This window comes from Ambystoma mexicanum, chromosome 2p (genome assembly GCF_040938575.1).
Source record: "Ambystoma mexicanum isolate Mex_15411 chromosome 2p, UKY_AmexF1_1, whole genome shotgun sequence".
Classification (NCBI taxonomy): domain Eukaryota; kingdom Metazoa; phylum Chordata; class Amphibia; order Caudata; family Ambystomatidae; genus Ambystoma; species Ambystoma mexicanum.
The window spans coordinates 1,424,389,010-1,424,409,327 of record NC_090923.1 but is presented as its reverse complement, the minus strand read 5'-3'; the positions used below and the strand labels follow the sequence as shown (position 1 = coordinate 1,424,409,327).

Here is a 20,318-nt window from a genome sequence, read left to right as displayed (position 1 = left end):
ACTTTATATGGGGTACGGGATTGTGATTGGGTCTCTACAGTCTGGTGGACAACTATGCCCACCCCTAGTGCAAGTCATCATCAGTGTCACAAAATACACAACGTTTCATTGGGTCTCAAAATATAGGGCTGTTTGCTATGTGGCCCTCTATAATTGGTTGGCACGCTGGTACCCTACTGGAATATTCCACTCGATAGCAGCACGCAAGCTGGTACACCAGGTGCTTGGTGGGTGGACTTGACCATGCCTCCTCACTCAATTAGCCCATCATCCATCATCACTCAAGCTGTCTGACATAAGAATAGTCTTTGAACTCGGCCTTGCAAGTATCACTGCTCCTGGATGTTAGGGAGAATTCTCTTCTAAGGCTAATTTCCCTTACCTATAGAGTCCACCAGCAGCTTTGCTGGATTTGAAGGGTTTATTTTTTTCTCCTGCTAAGAGTGAGACCCTTTTTTCTCACTCTTAGACAGATTGCTAGTGTGTGTCTTAGGCTATCTTGTGTGCTTATGGTCTATGGGGTTTTTCTCACCCTCATAGGAATCATCTTTTTAACATGTGTGGTACACAGAACCCACCGTGCCGTACCACAGGTGTGACGTAGTGACCCCCAAACATAGACACCATACCCTGGGGCTGACTACTTTCTCCCAAGGCATGTAAAGTCCCCATTGACTTTACTAGTCAATACTTATGAACTAAACCAGTACAACCCCATCTTACTATGGAAGTACTGGAAAGGGTTAATAGTTTTCCCCTGGTGTTCATTTTCGAGGGGGTACCGTACAGTCCCTCTCTCAAAGGTTTCTGGCTGGTGGCAGTGGTTACTACTGTAAATATTCGACCGCAAATATTTCCCTATGGGATTTTCCCATTGTTCGAGGCTACCACCTTTACTGACAGCCTCTAACATACCGCCGGTTTATTTTAATATTAACTTTACTCCGGTAGGTTTTTATTGCCAGAACTTTAACAATATTTCTTTCTCGTGTCTTTCTCTATAATCCTAATCCATGTCGGGGATCCTTTGTTCGTCCTTTTGGCGGGCTTCTGCACAGAAGCCCTCCTGTCGGCGCCACTGCGTCTGGGGTAGACAGGATGTGTGGGAGGGGGAATAGGCACCCTGGACAGGGTTGCCTATGCAACCCAAGTCACACTCTGCCCTGATAGGCTGGAGGGTTCTCCCGCCAGGAGAGCCACCCCACTATGTGAGTGACACCCAGGCTGTATGAATGGGGGTCTTGCTGCATAAAAGCAGGGTCCTGAGGACTGGAGGACAAGATCTCACCACTGGAACTAAGAAACCGAAGAGGAGAGAAGCTGAAGACATCTGCAACGACTGAACCACTGGTGAAGCCCTGCTGCAGATCCTCACCACTTTTCTCCAACGACTTGAGAAGTTCTTCCTCTGCAAGAGTCTTCTTCACTTGAGCTGGTGGGGCCAGCCAGTTCGCCAATCGCCTTCCAGGACCTGCCTTGTTTGAATCGCCAGTGCCCTGCACTCGGAGACCGGATAGCCAGGCACCCGTCCACCATGACCGCGATTTAAAGGATCGTACCTTTTATTCGTTTTGGCAGCACCACGGCTGGTTTCATCCCTGGGCAGTACAGTAACTCGAACCTTCCCCCACGACGAGAGCCTCTCTTCCTCTGCTGGATCTCCCAAACTGCAGGAACTGCCAGGAACTACCGCCACTGCAGAAGCCTCTGCTACTTTAAAGGTACATTGTTCCGCCAGGCTTCCCGTTTCGTTGGGTATCGCTAAAGGTGTTTTAAATCCTTTACTTACCTACTAGGTTGGCCGCCCCTATCATCTAACATTGTCTTTCACCTTCTGCAACCGCCTTTTCGAAATCATTAAACAAAGACTTGACTGCAGCTACTAGAACAGTTTGATCCTGGGCACATTGCCTTGTACCTTTGACACTGGCATAGGCCTATTGACTCTGGCTAAATCTGTTACCTAGATTGCTTCTCACCTAGAAAAGTGTTGGTGCACCTAACTCTTATAACCACCTTTTTCCTTCCCCTTTTTAAACTTGTGAAGTGCCATTTTGCTCGGTTTTCACCTCAGTATTGCATATGCTAAAGTACTGCCTTGCCTAACTTGTTCACAACCTACTTGGGAAGTGTTGCTGGTGTGTTAAAGAGTCTAAACCTGTATAACTTGTCCTTTCCCTCCCTTTTGAGAAATTGTTAGAGTGCCATTTCTGCTTGGTTTTCACTGTGCCTTTTTGCTCAGTTTTCACTCGTGCTCAAACTTGTCTACAATTTAAATAGGGAGTTGTGTATACTTTTTCCGACTGATTTAACTTGCTTTAAGAATAGTGATTTGTGTGTGAACATCAGAGTGCGTAAAATAAATATATATATTCTTTTTGATACCAAGCTTTGTTCAGTGTTTCCTTGTTCTATAGTACCGAAGCCCTAATGTGTAAACCCTGAATACTGCTCATCTCCGTCTTGAGATAAGTCTGACTGCTTGGCCACAGCTACCAACTAAATCTTTGTGGTACAGACTGATACCAAAGGAGATTTCTTGCATATACCTGTAGTCTTAATCTTCTGTAGTGCTCAATAAGGCAACTGCACAGGATTCTGCCTAACACTGGTGTACAGCGGTGAGGATAAAAGTATTGGATTTACATTTTAGAGTGCTGCTAGTACCTTGGTTCAATTAACCACAAGGCTTAACAAAAAATTTAAAATTTTAAAAGAAGTCAAATATGGAAAGCTATAGCCAGAAGACCCTCCTTGTAAATACTGCTGATTATTTACGGGATCTTTGCAGACAGAAAAGTCTTCCTGTCAAAGGCAAGAAATCAGAAATGATTGAAAGATTGTTAGAACACCAAAGACTGGAGAGTGGGGCTGCAGTGCCTGCCCCTCCAGCAAATGTAGCAAACATTGAGGATGATAATGTTGATAATGTTATTGTTGAAGCAGATGAGGAAGAGGATGATAACAGTGTAACCCCCTCTGGCCCTCTGCCTGCTCAAAGGCCTCAACCTGTGGCTACTGGACCATTGTCAGGTCCCACATTAAGTCCTGAATGTATCACTCTAGAAAAAATGAGACTTGAATTCAAAAGAATTAGGGCCCAAACTGAACAGAAACATCAAGAACTAAGGCTCAAAGAAATGGAGCTCAATCATGAGCTAGAGATGAAGAAACTGTCTTTGGAAAATGCTTCTCTCCCCGAATTCTCTAGATCCTCCAGTCCAAAAAGACCCTGGATGCCTAAAGAGATTGTGGATATGTATGAACCTACTTTGGATGTGTTAGATTGGTTAGCTATGTTTGAATACAATTATGGGCTGCATGATATCACAGGGAATCAGTTGATCCCCCGGTTATTTTCTAGGCTCCCCCCTATTGCATCTGATGTGGTAATGGAGTTGGGGGAGGTAGATAGGATGGATTATGAATGTGTGAAACTAGCTCTGATAGCTAGATTTGGGAAGACCCCTTCCCAGTACCTTTAGAGGTTTAGGACCCTCAAAAAGCATGATAGTACCCCTTGGGCAACTTGGGTGAATGAGTGTTTGAAAAACTTAGAGGGATGGATTAAGGGTTACAGAGTGAACACTTATGAAGGAATGAGAAATCTTGTCATGTTGGAGTCTTTCTATGATGCCTGCTCTCCTGAGCTCAGACAGCACTTGGCTGATTCAAAAGAACTAGATTCCAAGAAGCTAGCTAAGGCTGCTAACTTGTGGGTTGCCAAGAGGGCTACTCACAAGGATTTAGGGGTCACTCAGAAAAAGCATGATGGAAAGCAGCCTAAGAAAGACAACAAAGAGAATTCAAATAATTCCAATTCCAAAGAGGGCCACAAACATAATTCTAAGGGTAAGCCACAAGGGAAACCAAATCAGGCTAGTGTACCTTCTGGTCCCAGACCAGAAGGAGGTCAGAACAAACCACCATTCATAAAGACATTTGGAAAATGTTATGTTTGTGGTTCAACTGACCATGTGAAAGGGGATCCCAGATGTAAGGGTAAACTTTCAGGGATCCACACGGTCTCCTTAGCCTTCACTCCAGGTGAGGAAGTACCAATGACCAGTGGAAACTTTCAACTACTAGCAAAAGACCCCATCCGAGTCTCAGCTAGTGTCTCTTTAGTATCCTTGGGGTTGTGGGAACAACAGAATTTAGATGTGTATAATTCTATCCGAAATAATACTAAAGAGTATTATAAGGACAGTGTCCTAGTGAATGGTCAGGAGAACCCTGCCATTAGGGACACTGGGTCCAGCATAACTATGGTGGATGAATCTTTTTTCAAGGTAGAGGATGTTGCTAAGGCACTCAAATGCCTCACCGCCCCCGTCACCGTAGCAACATATGGAAACAAACATTGCTGCCAGAATATCACTGCCGCAGCCCGAGGTTCCACTAGGCCTGTGGAGCCTGCCAGCCCCTCCCATACTGCTTTAAAGGTAGTGGGAGGCGACCAACAGGCAAAGCCGCGAGGCGAAGGACCGAGGAAAAGGCCACATCAGGAGCTCTCATCTGCTCTGCTGCGAGAGCACGAGCAGCCTTGGAGCAGGAAAACTCCACCTTGCGCCATCAGCACTGCGCTGAAAGGGCCATCGCTGCCCTCATCTGAAGAAAAACGAAATATGCCTGATACGGCACAAGAGGAGTCTGCTGGCCTCACCAAGATGGCCGCCCCTGATGCCGTAGCAACATATGGAAACAAACATTGCCGCCGGAATATCACCGCCGCAGCCCGAGGTCCCAATAGGCCCATGGAGCCTACCAGCCCCTCCCCTACTGCTTTAAAGGTAGTGGGAGGCGACCGACAGGCAAAGCCGCAAGGCGAAGGCCCGAGGAAAAGGTCACATCAGGAGCTCTCATCTGCTCTGCTGCGAGAGCATGAGCAGCCTTGGAGCAGGAAAACTGCACCTTGCGCCATCAGCACTGCACTGAAAGGGTCATCGCTGCCCTCATCTGAAGAAAAACGAAATATGCCTGATACGGCACACAAGGAGTCTGCTGGCCTCATCAAGATGGCCACCCCCGTCGCTGTAGCAACATATGGAAACAAACATTGCCGCCGGAATATCACCGCCGCAGCCCGAGGTCCCAATAGGCCCATGGAGCCTGCCAGCCTCTCCCCTACTGCTTTAAAGGTAGTGGGAGGCGACCGACAGGCAAAGCCGCGAGGCGAAGGCCCAAGGAAAAGGCCACATCAGGAGCTCTCATCTGCTCTGCTGTGAGAGCACGAGCAGCTTTGGAGCAGGAAAACTGTACCTTCCGCCATCGGCACTGTGCTGAAAGGGCCATCGCTGCCCTCATCTGAAGAAAAACAAAATATGCCTGATACGCCACATAAGGAGTCTGCTAGCCTCACCAAGATGACCACCCCCGTCGCCGTAGCAACATATGGAAACAAACATTGCCGCCGGAATATCACCGCCGCAGCCCGAGGTCCCAATAGGCCCATGGAGCCTGCCAGCCCCTCCCCTACTGCTTTAAAGGTAGTGGGAGGCGACCGACAGGCAAAGCCGCGAGGCGAAGGCCCAAGGAAAAGGCCACATCAGGAGCTCTCATCTGCTCTGCTGTGAGAGCACGAGCAGCCTTGGAGCAGGAAAACTGTACCTTCCGCCATCGGCACTGTGCTGAAAGGGCCATCGCTGCCCTCATCTGAAGAAAAACGAAATATACCTGATACGCCACATAAGGAGTCTGCTAGCCTCACCAAGATGACCACCCCCGTCGCCGTAGCAAAATATGGAAATAAACATTGCCGCCGGAATATCACCGCCGCAGCCCGAGGTCCCAATAGGCCCGTGGAGCCTGCCAGCCCCTCCCCTACTGCTTTAAAGGTAGTGGGAGGTGACCAACAGGCAAAGCCGCGAGGCGAAGGCCCGAGGAAAGGGCCACATCAGTAGCTCTCATCTGCTCTCTGCTGCTCGAGGGTGCGCTGTACGCTTCCAGGTAAGAGCCCCTCTCCTCAACGGCTCACCGTCACGCTCGCGCGCAGGCTCGTCTGCCTACGCGCCCGCACTGCAACCCTGCCTGCATCCAGTCTACCCTTGTCTCCCAGCCTCAGAAACGAGCAATTATGCACCAGGCTTACCGTCCCATGCACTACAACCCATATCCTGACCTCCCCATGGCTTCCAGCAATGCCTCCCTTAGCTCACCAACTCCTCTGCGCCCCTTCCTCACTTGGCCCATACACAAATCCTAAGGTTGTGAGCACCCATACCATCCGCCGAAATATTCAACACAGGTCTAAAGCCGCCTCCTGGCTGTCGCCCAGCATTGATAAGCTGTGGCTCCCCACAAGGAACTGGCAATTCCACACAGCAGCATGTCATGAACTATCAAAAGCCACTATAAACGCTCTGTCTGCAGCCCACAGACTCGACAGAACTCTATGGGTACCTCCCCCAGTTGATGATGTTCAAGCTTGCCCTCCCACTACTGCCACTATGAATCATGCTATGTATGCCACCCCTGCAAATGTAAATCATGCTATGAGCGCCTCCCCTGCAAATGTGTATCATGCAATGAGCGCCTCACCTGCAAATGTGAATCATGCTATGAGCGCCTCCCCTGCATATGTGAATCATGCTATGAGCGCCTCCCCTGCAAATGTGAATCATGCTATGAGTGCCTCCCCTGCAAATGTGAATCATGCTCTGAGCGCCTCCCCTGCAAATGTGAATCATGCTATGAGCGCCTCCCCTGCAAATGTGAATCATGCTATGAGCGCCTCCCCTGCAAATGTGAATCATGCAATGAGCGCCTCCCCTGCAAATGTGAATCATGCTATGAGCGCCTCCCCTGCAAATGTGAATCATGCTATGAGCGCCTCCCCTGCAAATGCGAACCATGCTAGGTGAGCTGCCCCTGCAGATGTGAATCATGCTATGTGCGCCACCACTACAAATGGGAATCATGCTGGGTGCGCCGCCACCAACGCTATCGATGCGAGGCATGCCAGCCCTCCCAAAGGCTCCCCTCCCCCGCTTCCCATCAGGATCAACATGTCCGCTGCACCTACCCTAGAATCAGAGAACCTTAGCACATCAACTATACTCAGATGTGCCCTCATCAATGCGCGCTCATTTCCTGTGCATGCTTTAGACATCCATGACCTTCTTTGCGACTCTGACCTCGACTTACTATTTGTCAGTGAGACATGGCCTCACGAAGCCTCTGGCCCAGCACTGTCCCTTGCCCTAACCAAGGGTTACACAATTTTCAGACAAGACCTGAAATCCCAAAAAAGGAGGGGGGGTTGCACTTATAGCTAATCAATCCATCCCCATCAGAAGAATCCAAGGAGACCTAGGCCTGAACTGTGATTACATGCTCATCAAAATTAACCCCTCTCCCAGTTGTACCATCACCGCTCATGTTACCTACCGCCCACCAGGACCAGCTACAGACTTCCAAGAAGCACTCCTGCACATCCTCGGCGACAACCTTAAGGAATCCACCAAGTCCATCCTCCTTGGGGACATGAATCTCGGCCTCAATGACCGCTCAGACGGGAATGTCTCCTCCCTCAACAACGCCCTAGCTACACTCGGCTTCAAACAAGCAGTGTCAGAACCGACCCACAATAAAGGTCGAACCCTGGATTGGATTGCCCAACACAACTGTCCACTTTCTATTCCTGTCGTCACCACCATCCCTTGGTCAGACCACGCGGCCATACACTTCAATCTTAATTATGCGAAAGTCCCAACCACCAGCCAAGGGACTCTGCCGCCCACCCTCACCAGGAGCGGCAAGCAACTCACTAAGGAAAGGCTACTCCCACATCTCCAGGTTCCAGAACTTGAGCATCCATTCACCAATAATCCAGACACCCTTGCAACCACCTACAACCTCATCATCTCTAAAGCCATTGACACCATTGCTCCCCTTAAGCAAAGAAAAGCCAAACCCATTAGGCAAACCAACTCATGGTATACCCAGGATCTCATGAAACTACGTTCAGCTCTCACTGCGTGGCAAACGAAACCTAATGACGTCACGAAACTCGCTTTTAAAAACATTGCTAAACAATACAAATCCGCCATCATCACAGCCAAAGCGAGTTCCTTCAACTCCAGGATAGCCAACGCAAAATCTGGGTCCAAAGAAATCTTCGCAATCTTTAGAGAACTAGAGACCCCCACACCCCCAGCCAACCCCATAAACAAAGACAAAGAATGGTGCAACGGCATTCAAGAAGCCATGCTCAATAAACTGAACATCCTCCAAGACAAAATCATCAGCCACCAAAAAGCCTTAACGCTACAACTCTCCAATCTTCACCAGAACTTCCATGCTGAAATTCCAGCCTTCTCATTCCAAGAGATGACAGAAGGGGAAGTCCTTACCCTACTAAACTCAATCAAGCCTTCTAACTGTAAGGGGGACTCATGCCCTGTCCAGCTCATCAAGGACAGCGCCCCGACTCTAGCACCGTTCTTCACTGCCTTCATCAACGCCTCTTTCCAATCTAACCAAGGCCCTCCTGCCTCAAAGAAGCCAGGGTGCGCCCACTGCTGAAGAAACCCACACTTGACCCTAAATCACCAGCGAACTACAGGCCCATCACAATGGTCCCCTTCCTACTGAAGATTTTGGACAAAGCAGCATACACCCAAGTCCAAAAATACCTAGAAACGCATCATTTGCTTGGCCTCCGACAGTCGGGCTTTCAACCCAACCATGGCACAGAAACTGCATTATTGGACCTCAAAAAATAAATTGATGATCTCAGAGACGTGGGCAAACCGGCCCTCCTTCTACTCCTCGACCTCTCAGCGGCATTCGACATGGTGGACCATGAGACCCTTTGCCACCACCTCTCAATGGCTGGCAATTTCTCTCCAAATGCCACCGTGTGGATCGCATCCTTTCTCAGTGGGAGAGCAATGAAAGTCTTTTCAGATCAAGCTTGCGCACACCCACATCTAATCAAGTGTGGGGTTCCTCAAGGGTCCTGTATCTCACCCATCTTGTACAACCTCTTCACAAGATCCCTATTCAAATACCTCGATCTGATGGGTATTTCATACACCAACTATGCCGACGATACGCAGGTCCTCATTCCCCTGTCAGGCGACTACGAGGCAGACCAAAAAACCCTCAATTCCATTTACACCACTATCCAGACCTGGATGGCCAAAAACTGGCTCTGCCTCAACAGCGAAAAGGAACAACAGAATTTAGACCGAACTACCTATCATCGGCTCTCCAACCACAATCAAAAAAATGGGTCTCTAATATGACTCCTTCCTCATAGACAGCTCTCGTATTCCTGTATCCCAGTCAGTCAAAACACTGGGAGTTTACCTGGATTCTAACCTCACCATGACAAGACAGGTGAATGCTATCTCATCAGCAGCAGCCTACCACTCAAAACTTATCACTGCTGCCAGGCCCTTCCTAATGCAACAATACTCTCTTGCCATTGCCAGAGGAATCATAGGATCTCGCCTAGACTACTGCAACACACTCCTACTAGGCGCATCAGCAAAGACCATCAAGAAACTTCAAACAGTGCAGAACAATGTCCTTAGAGCAGCCACAGGGATCTCTAAAAGAGACCACATCTCGGCCACCAGAAAATCCGTCCACTGGCTGCCCGTTAAAGAACGCATCCTCTTTAAATCCCTTGCATTGACCCACAAATGTCACTACGACACAGCACCTCGCTACCTTGTGCAAAGATTCTCTGCACCCACATCAAGTAGACCTGCTAGATCTAGCCAAACCACATATCTCTCCATTCCTAAAAGCCTCAGGATTAGAGCAGGCGGCTCCAGCTTCCCAGTTCTAGCAGCGACCAACTGGAACTTGCTACCTCCCGCCATCAGAGGCATTGAATCCCACATGGTCTTCAGAAAAACATTAAAAACCCTGCTGTTCGTATAAGCCATCCGCTCGTCATACCAACCTGTAAGGCATATGACCATTGGAACACTGCCTGTAAAAATGAATAATTTATTACCATTGGAACACTGCCTGTAAACGATGTATAATTTAGGCACCTACCCCTGTAACTTAGTCACATTCTTGAAACCGCGCCGCGATGCCTCCGGGCTGCCAGGCGCTTTACAAATATAAAAATAAATAAATAAATAAAGTTAGCTGGAGGGCCTGTGCAGATGCTTCCCCAGTTACCAGCTCCCATCCAGTGCAATGACATGACTGTCAGAATACCTGTTAGTATCCAATCTGAAGTACCTGGAAGGGTGTTGTTGGGCAATGATCTTAAAGATCTTGGATTAGTGTCAAGCACTCACAGACCTCCTAGTAAGAGATTACACGAGCTCACCAGACCTGCAAGGGAGAGGACCTTGAGAGGCTCTCCTGAGGAGATGATAGAAAAATAAATCACTCCTACTCCACTGGAGTTACTAACTGCACTTTCTAAGCAACAAGAAGCAAAGGGGAAACTCAAGACTTCCAAAAAGAAACCAGCAGAAAGCACTCCAGTGCTTACAAACAAGAGATCTCCTAGGTTGTCCAAAATCATGCCTGTGATTCCTCCTCCAGCTGAGGCTGAGGGGGAGGTACCACCCTGCGTGGTTGAACTAGAGCCTGAGGATTCAGATCTGGTAGAAGGCCAGGATCTTATTGGAGATAAGGGCCCTTTGGACCATCCTGAGCTGCAGTCTTTACTGGCAGAAGGTGCCCCGACAGGGCAGACTTCAGTAGGGGACAAAGAGAATGTCCAACTCTGGAAGGTCTTCGCCACCAGGCAGCTTCTCAACTTGAATGGCAAGAGCCCGAGAAATATAGGTTGCACTGGGAAGATGGCCTCTTCTATAGTGAACTGAGTCCACCCCTGGAGACTACAAACATGAGATACCTTTGGCTGGTCACTTGAGTTTCAAGAAGACCAAAGAAAGGCTCTCTCTCTACTTTTATGGCCTAAAATGGGGTCTGAGGTAGATAAGTATTGCAAGAGTTGCCACACCTGCCAAGCTTCTGGTAAGAGTGGTTCCAAGAACGTGGCACCTTTAGTGCCTCTCCCTGTGGTGAGAGTACTATTTGAGAGGGTGGGAATCGGCATTGTCGGTGCTCTTGACCCTCCAACCTCTTCAGGCAACAGGTTCATCCTTGTTGTAGTAGACCATGCTACTAGGTACCCTGAAGCATTTCCTATGAGGACTGTTACAGCTCAGGCTGTGGCTAAGGCCCTCCTTGGTATTTTTACCAGGGTTGGGTTTCCTAAGGAGGTAATATCCGACAGGGGGCTCACATTTTATGTCCCACTACATGAAGGCCATGTGGAAAAACTGTGGAGTTACCTACAAGTTCTCAACAGCATACCACCCTCAGACAAATGGGTTGGTAGAAAGGTTCAACAGAACCATGACGAGCATGATAGGAGCTTTAGAAAACCCCCTTTAAAAAAAAAAATCTTCTACTGCCATGCCTTCTCTTTGCATATAGAGAAGTCCCTCAGGAGGGAGTGGGTTACAGTCCCTTCAAACTTCTCTATGGCCATCCGGTCAGAGTTCCATTGGCCCTGATCAAGGAGAGGTTGGAAAGTGCTCCTTCCCCCAAGCCAGTCAGAGTGACTGACTATGTGATAGGACTCCAGAGGAGAATGTCACACATGATGGCTGAGGCAAGTGATAACTTGAAAGCAGGTCAGGCTCTGGTTAAGCATTGGCATGACCAGAAGGCCAACATGGTTGAGTTCGCTCAAGACCAGCTAGTTCTTGTTATGGTGCCAACAAGGCAGAGGGCCTTGGAGGACAAGTCGATAGGACCCTTCAAGATTGTGGGAAAACCTGGAGAGGTGAACTATCTGGTGGATTTAGGCAATCCTAAGGAGGCTCCCAGAGTCTTTCGCACCAACCGTCTAAAAGCTTATGTCTCGAGACCAGAACTGGGAGCTTTGCTTCTAGCTTCAGCTCAAGAGGAGGAGTAGAGTGAACCTCTGCCTGACCTCCTCAGAGACAAGCTTTTAGATGAGCAAATAGAAGGAGTCAATCTCACTTCTAACCTGACTTGTGAACAACAGGCGGAGTGCAAAGTTGCCCCCTTGTTTTCACTTTCACCATGCTTGACCCCTTGGGGCCAGCATGACATAAACACTGGTGACTGTTTACCTGTCAAAAGCAGGGGTTACAGAATGTTAGAAAATGTAAGAACCCACATCAAAGGAGAAGTCAACAAGATGCTTGATCTCGGGGTAATAGAACCCTCTACTAGTCCATGGTCTAGCCCAGTTGTGTTAGTACCAAAGGCAGGATCCAAGGAGTTGAGATTCTGTGTGGACTATAGAGCTCTCAATGCAGTCACTAAGACTGATGACCATCTTTTGCCAAGGACAGATGAGCTGGTGGGTAGACTTGGTTCAGCCAAGTTCCTCAGCACATTTGATCTCACGTCAGGCTATTGGCAAATAGCTCTGACAGACCATGCCAAGGAGAAAACTACATTCTCCACCCCAGTTGGCTTATACCAGTCTAAGGTTATGCCTTTTGGCTTAAAGAATGCACCTGCTACATTCCAAAGGATGGTTAACCAGTTTCTGAATGGGATGGAGGACTTCTGCATGGCATACTTGGATGGCATTGCAGTGTTCAGCCCTAATTGGAAAAAACATGTTGACCACCTAGGATATGTTTTGCAGGCTCTTGAGCAGGCCCAGCTGACCATAAAGGCAAGCAAATGTCAAATTGGTCAGAGTAAAGTGGTCTACCTTGGTCATGAGGTTGGAGGTGGTGAAATAAGGCCTTTGCTCAGCAAAATAGAAGCTGTGCAAAATTGGACAACGCCTACTACTCAAACCCAGGTGAGAGCCTTCTTAGGTCTCACTGGGTATTACAAGAATTTCATTGAGAACTATGGGACCATAGCTTCTCCACTGAATGTGATCTCATCTATTAAATTCCCTAAAAAGGTCAAATGGAATGAGGAGTGCAATCAGGCCTTTGAAAGCCTAAAAAGAGCCCTTTGTCAAGCTCCAGTTCTAAGAGCCCCTGACTACCACCAACCCTTCATTGTGCAAACAGATGCTTCCAATACAGGTATAGGTGCAGTCCTTAGTCAACTGGATGAGAAAGGTAGGGAATACCCCATTTGCTTCATCAGCAGGAAAGTGAAGGAACCTGAGACAAGGTGGGCAACTATTGAGAGAGAATGGTTTGCCATTGTGTGGTCTCTGAAGAAGTTTAGGCCATACTTGTATGGTTCTACTTTCATCATTCAGACTGACCACCAACCCTTGAGATGGTTGATGCAAATGAAAGGGGAAAACCCAAAACTATTAAGATGGTCTATCTGTCTCCAAGGGTTTGATTTTACCATTGAGGTCAGGATGTCACCACCAAAATGCCGATGGTCTCTCTAGGATGTTTTAAACGACTAGAGGTAAGAGACTCATCCAGGAGTGGATTAGATGCTCCTGTCCCTTAGTCTGGGTGTGTGGGGAGGGTGTTATGGAGAAGTCTCTTCTAAGGCTAATTTCCCTTACCTATAGAGTCCCCCAGCAGCTTTGCTGGATTTGAAGGGTTTATTTTTTTCTCCTGCTAAGAGTGAGACCCTTTTTTCCCACTCTTAGACAGATTGCTAGTGTGTGTCTTAGGCTACCTTGTGTGCTTATGGTCTATGGGGTTTTTCTCACCCTCATAGGAATCATCTTTTTAACATGTGTGGTACACAGCACCCTCCGTGCCGTACCACAGGGGTGTCATTGCGACCCCCAAACATAGACTCCATACCCTGGGACTGACTACTGTCTCCCAAGGCATGTAAAGTCCCCATTGACTTTACTAGTCAATACTTATGAACTAAACCAGTACAACCCATCTTACCATGGAAGTACTGGAAAGGGTTAATAGTTTTTCCCTGGTGTTCATTTTCGAGCGGGTGCCGTACAGTCCCTCTCTCAAAAGTTTCTGGCTGGTGGCAGTGGTTACTACCATAAATATTCGACCGCAAATATTTCCCTATGGGATTTTCCCATTGTTCGAGGCTACCACTTTTACTGACAGCCTCTAACATACCGCTGGTTTATGTTAATATTAACTTTACTCTGGTAGGTTTTTATTGCCAGAACTTTAATAATATTTCTTTCTCGTGTCTTTCCCTATAATCCTAACCCAGGTCGGGGATCCTTTGTTCGTCTTTTTGGTGGGCTTCTGCACAGAAGCCCTCCTCTCTGCGCCACTGAGTCTGGGGTGGACAGGATGTGTGGGAGGGGGAATAGGCACCCTGGACAAGGTTGCCTACGCAACCCAAGTCACACTCTGCCCTGATAGGGTGGGGGTTCTCCCGCCAGCAGAGCCACCCCACTGTATGAGTGACAGCTAGGCTGTATGAAAGCAGGGTCCTGAGGACTGGAGGTCAAGACGTCGCCACTGGAACTAAGAAACCGAAGAGGAGAGAAGCTGAAGACATCTGCAACGACTGACCACTGGTGAAGCCCTGCTGCAGATCCTCACCACTTTTCTCCAATGACTTGAGAAGATCTTCCTCTGCAAGAGTCTTCTTCCCTTGAGCTGGTGGGGCCAACCAGTTCGCCAATTGCCTTCCAGGACCTGCCTTGGTCGAATCGCCAGTGCCCTGCACTCGGAGACCGGATAGCCAGGCACCCGTCCACCAGGACCGCGATTTAAAGGAGCGTGCCTTTTATTCGTTTTGGCAGCACCGCGGCTGGTTTCATCCCTGGGCAGTGCAGTAACCCGAACCTTCCTCCACGACGAGAGCCTCTCTTCCTCTGCTGGATCTCCCGAACTGCAGGAACTGCCAGGAACTACCACCACGGCAGGATCCTCTTCTACTTTAAAGGTACATTGTTCCGCCAGACCTCCCGTTTCGTTGGGTATCGCTAAAGGTGTTTTAAATCCTTTACTTACCTACTGGGTTGGCCGCCCCATCATCTAACATTGTCTTTCACCTTCTGCAACCGCCTTTTCGAATCGTTAAACAAAGACTTGACTGCAGCTACTAGAACAGTTTGATCCTGGGCACATTGCCTTGTACCGTTGACACTGGCACAGGCCTATTGACTCTGGCTAAATCTGTTACCTAGATTGCTTCTCACCTAGAAAAGTGTTGGTGCACCTAACTCTTATAACCACCTTTTTCCTTCCCCTTTTTAAACTTGTGAAGTGCCATTTTGCTCGGTTTTCACCTCAGTATTGCATATGCTAAAGTACTGCCTGGCCTAACTTGTTCACAATCTACTTGGGAAGTGTTGCTGGTGTGTTAAAGAGTCTAAACCTGTATAACTTGTCCTTTTCCTCCCTTTTGAGAAATTGTTAGAGTGCCATTTCTGCTTGGTTTTCACTGTGCCGTTTTGCTCAGTTTTCACTCTTGCTCAAACTTGTCTACAATTTAAATAGGGAGTTGTGTATACTTTTCTCGACTGATTTAAGTTGCTTTAAGAATAGTGATTTGTGTGTGAACATCAGAGTGTGTCAAATAAATATATATATTCTTTTTGATACCAAGCTTTGGTCAGTGTTTCCTTGTTCCATAGTACTGAAGCCCTAATGTGTAAACCCTGAATACTGTTCATCTCCCTCTTGAGATAAGTCTGACTGCTTAGCCACAGCTACCAACTAAATCTTTGTGGTACAGACTGATGCCAAAGGGGATTTCTTGCATATACCTGTAGTCGTAATCTTCTGTAGTGCTCCCTAAGGGAACTGCACAGGATTCTGCCTAACACTGGGAATTGAAGGGAGTGTGAGCATACCCTTATCTTCAAGTCTCGGTGTAGTATGCCCAAGTCTATTTCCATCTAGACCATGTGACACTGAGCTCCTTCTTCGCATTTAATACTATTAAAGTGAATAAAACCTGGCACTCATTGTTTTTTTGTTGCACCTTAACAGGAGCTTGCCTCAGCTCTCACGTTTATTGTGTCTTTCCATGATAGATAACCAGATTCTTGGCTTCCTCAACCATTGACACTGGGCCAGACAAGCCTTCTCGATTCTTTCTCCATCACCAGTCATTCTTGTTCTACTGCACCACACCTTCAGCCCTTCTGCTCTTGGAATCCCAGCTTTTTAAAACATGATGTGGAACATCCAGATTCTATACATATATATATATTGCACTGCCTGCAATCTGTTCACTACGTATAGCCAGCCTTCATGAATACTTAGTCTACTTGCGTTACTGCATCTGTACAATTATAAAACGGCTTGCATTTTCTTCCGTGCTCTTTACACGTGCAATCTTCATTTCGCACGTAAAGGGTCACTCGCTTCTTTACGTTGTCATCAGATTCTCTATGGTCTATTCACCTCCTCTCTTGAACCCTTTTGGTCATGGGCACTGTAAACGATAGGAAAAACATGCTGTCGTCCTTTCTCTTGCGATCTATTTTAAAAAAAAAAAAAGATTAATTGGGATACAAACCCAAATAGCTCACAAGGTATGTAAATTAAATAGCATGCCGAACCCCTTGGGAATCGGGGTTTGTTTGAGATCTAGTTAAAAAGATCTTTCTCTCAGTATTTATTACTAAAAAGTGTCTCTATTCGAATAGGGAACCACATAAAAGTTCTGAAGAAAGAATTTGGAAACAGCGAACAGTTTTTAAACAAGAAACCCAAGACAACGTTTACCCCTGATGAATGTCTAGCATTCAGTTGTGTATAAGGACAGAAACTTGTACAAGTAGGTTTTTTTTGCAGTGTATAGCAAGAGAGGTCATTAGAACCTAGTGGAAGGAAAAAAGGCCCCAGTGTGAAGAATCACAGAGAGGATCGTTTTGTATACTATGGGAACAAGACCTATGTGTAGTGTTTCCACTTGTGTTGTTTTTGATGTGTTTTATGTAATGTGATCATTTTATGATTGTTTAAAATAATTTTGAATAATAAAATGTGTAACTATTTTGTGTATGAGAATAAAACACAATACATTTTGATTGCTTTGTGGTCCCCAGTCTTATAGAGACACTGTTTACTTAGACCTTCTTTTTGGAAATAACGTGCGCCATTTTGATGTATCCAATTTATGTTCAATAAAGTGATAAATCTATTGGTAGGAACTGGCTTCAAATGTGTTAAGGGTAACAGAGCTGCTTCATTTATTAACATCTATCCTCGCATTAGAATAGTGCTGACTTGCATATTTACGTACTTTTTATTACGATGAAGACTCCATGTTCCATATTCATGTATGTAAATCCAAATATAGTTGATTCCCAATGCCGGGTGACTGATGGATGCAATTAGTTTTGAGTGTTTACAATAACAAATTAAACTATGGCTGGGAATTAAAAATACCTAAGAATGTTTCCGAGATTCACAGACATTAATTCTACAATAGAATTGTGCCCCTGCGTTTACACATCTTATAATAAACCCAAATGATTGAAATGGTATATCCAGTATAATGGTTGAATTCACGGCCTAACATATCTCGTATATCTGAATGTGGCATTGATGCCATAATAAAGACTGCATAGTACATGGATATTGAATGAAGATATTTGGATAACACTAGAACTATTCAATTGATGAAAACATGCTGTTTAGACCATCTCTGATCGCTTTCAATTCAAATATCAACCTGGCCTCCTTTTGTCTCATTGCAATCTGTCACATCTTCATTCTGGATGAATTTCTTGAGTCCCAAAAACTATTAGTTTGCTGTCATCTCTTGGTTGTTCCAATGACCAGTCCTGTGCCAACGGGTATTGTGAGTTGCCTATTCGAATGGCAAATAGGTGCTCATGAATCCTCAATCTTAAAATCTTAACTCTAGTAGTAACATCAGGAAGAGGTGGTCCCGAATTTGGGGCAGTGGTTATTGAAGGCAGAAGTGGTCAGAGATTAGAGAAGGTGGTCACATGAAAAGGAGGTTGGGGTGAATTGAGTAAGAACAAGAAGAAATGAGAGAGCCAGGTTGGCCCAAGCCAAATGATAGAGGAAGTTGGAGGAGCGAGACGCAGGCAGGGAGCTCAGACTAGGGAGGAACCTAGAGTTAAAGAAAACTAGGGGTTTAAAACAAGTGTGGAGAAGAGAAATGGGAATAGAGAGTAGTGGAGACTCCTTGATCCAATATCACCCCATGAGCAACTTTAGTTATACTCCGAGGTGTAGCGCCCAATGCCTTAAAGGAATTGACTGAAAATTGGACATCTTGGGAACTCTTGCTGCTACTTAGCCATGGATACAGGCCCAAATATAGACAGTCCACTAAGGAGCAGAGACCACCCTGTGATGAGAGGGTGGGAGACCTGGCTTGGGGCATTATACCAGGAACATTTCTTTTGTTTAGCATATTGTTTACTGTACACTCAAGTAATAAAAAACGATTATATTAACCACACTTCAGGAGTCAAGGTGTTTGTGTGTCCCACTAGGCCTTCTGTGACATGACTGCGGAGATAAAACATACACACTTAGTTGAAAACAATCCAACACTAAAACTATTTCAAACACTGAGTCAAACCAAGTGCATCGTGCTACATATCACTCATAACGCACTACACCACTACTTAACAACACTTGCTTTCAGTATTTGGTAGCTTACATCAGTACTATAGTTAAAGTGAGATTTGTAAAGGTCAGGTGTAGTGAGTTAAGATTTAATTAGTAGTGTGATGGACTTTGCTTGGTCTGTTTTGAATTGGTCTTGAATTGTTTTTGCTTAATATTGTAAAGTATTATTTACAAACCATATATAAATAAAACCAATAAATAAATATATAAAAATTATGATCAATCTGGTCTGTCCAATATTGGAGTTCCTCTGCAAAGTGATTAAAAGTGGTGGGAATCATGTCATTGAAAAAATAAATGACATCCACTTTCAGGAATTTGGTTGGGAAAATGAATTCACTCCGCTAAAATTATAATTTTTATATCCAGAATTTAGGAGTGGGATTGGAGATGTGTAATGACCCGGCTAAATTGCCCCTTCTGGACCTCATGGTCGTTGTCACGAAGGGGTTGTACTCCTTCTTCCTCCCAACATGGCCGTACCAAGCTCTGTGCTACGCACTAGCTTTCACGTCGTGGCACGTACTATAAATTGGTCATGCCCCTGTGGGTCCGCGCGTCTCAACGCTATCTTCGGTAGTGACCCGACGTGTGCTTACTCTCTACATTGATTTCCTTTGATCCTCTTACTTCCTTCCTTGCCTTTATCCTGTTCCTGGATTGCCCCCCCTACTTACTCGTTCTTCGCTAATCCTGGATACCCTGGAACCACGAACTTCCTGGAACTCTGAACGCGTCCTGCAACCTGACGAGGCTCGGGCGAGCCTATTCAAGACCCGAACCATCCACAGGAAGAGTCCTGCGGCCGAACAAGGGAGATCCCGCTCACAGGTGAGACGGGGGGAGATTTACGACAGTTTGAGACGCCAAACGATCAATACGGATTCTACCATGGAGAATGCTATTCAGGACCTGATGCGCGGAATGCAAGAACTTTCCACAGAGATGCAGAATTTAAAAGCCGAGAATGCGGCGCTAAAACAGCTTGTCTTGTCATGTGACTCCGCGAACAAGGACAGCGTATTATTAGGAGGAATGGTTGATAAATACGACGGTTCAACAAAGACCTTACGTGGATTTCTGGATTCTTGTTTGGTACATTTTACCTTCAAGCCCTACTATTTTTCAACTCCTAGGGCTAAGGTGGGCTTCATAATATCGCATCTTTCCGGTAATGCCCTTACATGGGCCAATCCTTTACTCAATTCAGGGGATGCTCTCCTGGATGATTATGAAGGCTTCATCGCGGAACTCAAGACCATGTTCGAACGTCCAGAGCTGGTCCACGGTGCTCAAGAGAAGTTACTCGACTTCCAACAAGGATCCCAAGACATGTTGACCTATGTTACCAGATTCAAACAGCTAGCCAAAGAGGCGGACTGGCCCCTGGAAGCCAGTTTTACCTTGTTTCGCAGAGGTCTAAATGAAGAGATTAAGGACGAATAAGCCAGAGTGGCGCTGTCATGAGCACTGTTTCCAAGGAGTCAGGACAAGCCCAACATCCCCGGAAGCAGGCTCACAACCCTCGCCCCTGGTCCCAACCAACCCCTATCGGGGCCCTTTGGACCATGTCCTGGCGCCGTTGGCGCCAGGCTCATAAGAATCACCGGTCCCAGCGCCAGAGGTGCCGAGCTCATACTTTGTGCAAAGGTGCTTGGGTGGACTTACCTGTAGCAGACCATGCTGCATACTCACCTTCACAAGTCCTGGCAAGATGAAGCCCCAGCCTTCTGCTGGGAGGAACTATTTTCCGGATCTGGGACTACTTTCTTACCTGGGTGGGGCTGGCACCACTCCTTGACTCTGGAACGCAGGAACTCTTTTTCTCTTGGGCGAGGCTGAGGAGGAAGACACCTAATCACC

The 20,318-nt window shown here is 46.8% G+C and overlaps 1 protein-coding gene across 1 annotated transcript in view; it reads left to right on the top strand.

Moving 5' to 3' along the window:
* The window catches only part of LOC138567580 (stonustoxin subunit alpha-like), a 320,545-nt gene that overhangs the window by 263,802 nt on the left and 36,425 nt on the right, over positions 1–20,318 (top strand). The gene's annotated exons all lie outside the window — the stretch shown is intronic.